Here is a 4194-nt window from a genome sequence, read left to right on the forward strand (position 1 = left end):
GACCATCCTCTGTTCCAAACAGGGAATCATGGCCAGAAACTGCACAGAAACCAGGAAGTTTTAGCTCCTGGACACATATTGATATTGTGAAACTTTGTTTTGTTTGCGTGACTGTTCTAGTTTCCCTAAAATTGCCACAAGAATTTTGGAAGATGGACTGCTACCCTTTCACCAAAACACATCCAAGCCTGGGAAAGGGCCAGCAGAGGAGCTGAAGGTTCATTGTGGCAGGACAGTGTACCACAGGGAAGGTGCATCTCACTGTAGTCTCAAAGCAGTGATTTACAGCTCCCTTGCAAATCCCCAGCATGCCTTTACCCTCTATGAGTCCCCTATTTTCTCTTCACCCTGAATCAGTTTTTTGTTCTGCTGATAAAGTCATTATCTTTCCTTCTTTCTTTGACCACATTGGCCACCCTGACCTTGCAAAAATGAGACAAAATACCACACAGGGACCTAATGATTTAAATATGAGACTGCACATTTCATCTTGAAATTCAGATGATCTTATTAAAGTGTGGAGGGAAAACAGACAGAAGTACAGCCTTTTGTGTTTGGTTGGGTACATGTATTATTTATGATGTAGAATGAATGACTGATTACCTCGAATCTTGATATGTGAGGCAAATGAAGAAATGTTACCTCTTTATATGCAACGCTACAGGAAAGTGGTTTCTTCAAGCCTCTGATGTGGGAAAAGCTGGATTATGGCACATTTCATATGTTTGATCTGCAGCTGAAAGGTAAACAGGCAGAGTTGATTTAACAACAAGGACCTACAGTCATCTGTGGGGCAAATTCCATTGTATTTAACAGTATGGTACCCGAGCTGTATCTGCCCAGTATTTGCTGATTAAAACTTCATGAAATGGCAATGTGATTACTGGCAGAGCAGTGACCTTCACCCTTGCAACTCAGCTTCAAGGGCCACAGAGCTCTGCAGCTGAATAATAGACTCATGTCTGCAGAAGACTTCAGTCATAAAAATCAAGGCACTTCCCTGACTTTGTGATTTTCTCATAATGGCCATCAGGATAGCAGGTGAATTAATCCAGGAATTAATCCATTCCACACTACCAAAATGACCTCTAAATTATTACAGCCAAAGAGAGGAAGACTGTGAATTCACATTTAGTGGGAAAAGACTTGGGTCACCAACCTGCATACTCCATCTATAATGCAGTAAGTAATCATGCTGTCAGCAGGTATTTAAAAATCATTTCCAACCCATTCTTTAAGTTACTTTTCTTATCACCTAAATGGAGAGGCTGACTCCATTTCTGAGCACAACTAGACGCTGCGAGAACTAAAGTCCTTCCCTTCCCTTCCCTTCCCTTCCCTTCCCTTCCCTTCCCTTCCCTTCCCTTCCCTTCCCTTCCCTTCCCTTCCCTTCCCTTCCCTTCCCTTCCCTTCCCTTCCCTTCCCTTCCCTCCCCTCCCACAGGAGTCCCAACAGCAGAAGCTCGACCATTTCCCAACCACTGCTGTGCACAGCTCAAGCATTTTCCTGTTACATGCACTGACCTGTGAGTGTTGCCTGTCTTCCTGGTATGTTTACATAGAGCCTATAAGAAAGGACAGAGCACCCACACGGATAGACATACTCCAGCGAGATAAGTTTAAATATAACTAGAGTTTGCAAGGCATTCTAAGGTGAAAAGCTTCACACGATTGCTGACTACCCTTAAAAGTTGTATTTCTTCTTTTTTTTGCTTAACATACACTGTCCGTAAGCGATGGCAACTGAATAGGCTATTATCTCACAGGATAATGGCTTTCTGCTTCTGCATCATGCTGAGTTAAATTGGAGATACCCAGGTGTGAGCAAAGGAAGGATGTTCATTTCCAAAGCAGAGACTCACAGCGACAGGCTTCTGCTACCAGAGCTTTATTCCTCTTGTGTAAAATGAACTTACAAAGACATTGTAAAAGTAACTCTTCCTGTTGCAATGTGTTACAAAAAAATGACTCTCATATCTGTTGTCTGCTGGTTCTAGATATCAGCAAAACCATGCCAGATTCATGGACTTTGATAGCAGACAACTAAAGTAAATGAAAGCACTCCTCCTCCTTCTCCACCAGATTTTGATAGCCTCATCCAGTGAAATAACTAATATCTGAATAATCTCATTGACTTTCTGCAGCATTTTGGCACAGTGAGGCACTGGCAGCCATGAGGGCTTTTCTACACGGAAGGTGTACTGCTGCAAAGGCTTGGCTACACACAAAATTGTAGCTACACTAGCATAGTAAAAATGGCTTAATTTCCCTAGGGTAGAAACAGTTATACCTGTATAAAAAAGCTTATTTATGCTTAAATTTCTATTTCCATACAAGCAGTATGGAATAAGCTGTACTAGTATAAAGCACCGTTGTGCCAGAATGAGTGTTCCCAACTAGTGGTTCCTATTGGTTTATCTATTTCAGTAAAAAATATCACACCTCGAATGGAAATAGCGGTATCAGTACAAAACCTGAGTCCAACAGGCCTAAGCAAAAACTTTCAAGACATTCTTTTTTTTCCCCCCTCAATACTATAAAAACTGGCTTATAAATAATCTGGCCAAATATTTTTTCAGCACTGGTTTGAACTATCTTTCAGTACTCCCTGGCAAATGGGTGTTAAATATTCAGTAGCCTGATAGCATGAATGACAGTACTTGGAGGGAATATTGTACTTGGATCCCTCTTATTCTCATTCTTCTCCTTTTTAGGCAGCAATTAATGTCCTGTATAGAGATACTGGTGTGGACAGGGGCTGAGTGAGAAGCTGTGCTCATCAGGGCTGCCTGAGCACTGCGCTGACTCAACATCCCTTCCCCTGGAACTGTCTTTGGGGCCACTTTGGGTTTCCCTGCCTGACCCCGCAGCACAGCTGGGGGGATAAAGTAGGAGAGGATGGTGCTGACAGCTTTACCCACACCCCACAGACAGACAAAGGAGTTTTAGAAATCAGGCAGACCAAACCACAAGGCAGAACCTGTTCCCTTGAAAACAGAAAAATGCAACCCTCATCATACTGGATACTGGTCTCATGATTTTGTGGGTCTGACTCATCATTCCTCATCTCTGAAAATTCTGCCTCATACACTGAAAAATAAAATCTGCTCCTAGGCACAGGTCAGGTAGAGCTGGGATGTGTTTTTTATAAAACCAGGTTTACATCTTCCATTTGGTATTTCACTGGCAGTCTTCAGTGCTGGACTGGTTTGCTGCTGCGGAGAATAATGTTACCTGCTCTTGGGAGAAATCTCCCTTGGCAAATTAAAATCATTTTTTCTAATGCTACCTTTGATTATTGGTGATAATTTACTGTCCTGGGCATATGAACCAAAAGGACATATTTGCCATTGTTGGTAACAGTGGAAAACTTTCTTCTGGTTAAAGGTATACAAAGGGAACAGGTTGAAATTGGTTTTGAAATTTCATTCATATTGCATCTTTTATGAGACCTGCAATCCGAGGAAAACAAGAAATCCTCACCTTTTGTTCACAGTTTTGGGAACATGCAGCATGTTGTTGCCCTGGGTTGGGCTCTATGTTGTCTGTTAGCACCAGGAAGAACACTCTGGAACTGAGGTACTGTATCTTGTCATAGACTATATAAGCTCTTCTGAACCAAGGCAAAAAAAAAAAAAAGACGGGGATGAAGAGAAGTACAGGTTGCCCCCAACCCCTTTATTTTTGTCCATGCAATTACTGTACTCACCATGTTTTGACTTGTTTCTGAATTGGGATTAAAATCTTCAGTCTTTCCACTGTGAGAAGAAGGGCAAGTTGTGAGCCTATGCTGGGGTAAGGCTTTTCCTTGAGAACAGGACTTCTCTTGTGTCGGGTCATTTGTTGTGAATTTTATTAGCTGGAAATAGTCTCCATTGCCTCCCAAGTGCAGTGTGTAACACAAGATCCACTCTTTGCAGATCGTGCCTGGTGATTTAGAACGTGCAAATGATTTAAAATGATCCGTGCTTCCTCCACCTGGTGTTGCCTGCCAGGGCTGCCATCCTGTGTTTACACAGGGGCTAATAGAAAGATCCTTGTTAAGGCACTCAGGCACTGCTGAAGCAGCAGTGTCAGGAACCTTTTCCTTTTGGATCTTCCCTTGGGGATAGTAGGCAGTACATCTACAGGTGGGCAGGAAGCTATGATGGACATACTGGCTATTTAACTATCAGGGAGCTTCTACCACACAGAA

At 42.5% G+C, this 4194-nt stretch overlaps 1 long non-coding RNA gene across 1 annotated transcript; it reads right to left on the reverse strand.

Moving 5' to 3' along the window:
• Window positions 1-684: 684 nt before the first annotated feature.
• Window positions 685-3749, reverse strand: LOC115948658. The gene is made up of 4 exons (XR_004082451.1): window positions 3709-3749; window positions 3483-3612; window positions 1524-1564; window positions 685-736 (listed from the first exon to the last, which is right to left on the reverse strand). It is a non-coding gene; the product is annotated as an uncharacterized LOC115948658 (long non-coding RNA).
• Window positions 3750-4194: the final 445 nt, after the last annotated feature.

The sequence above is a fragment of the Geospiza fortis genome, unplaced genomic scaffold (genome assembly GCF_000277835.1).
Source record: "Geospiza fortis unplaced genomic scaffold, GeoFor_1.0 scaffold362, whole genome shotgun sequence".
In the NCBI taxonomy this organism is placed as follows: domain Eukaryota; kingdom Metazoa; phylum Chordata; class Aves; order Passeriformes; family Thraupidae; genus Geospiza; species Geospiza fortis.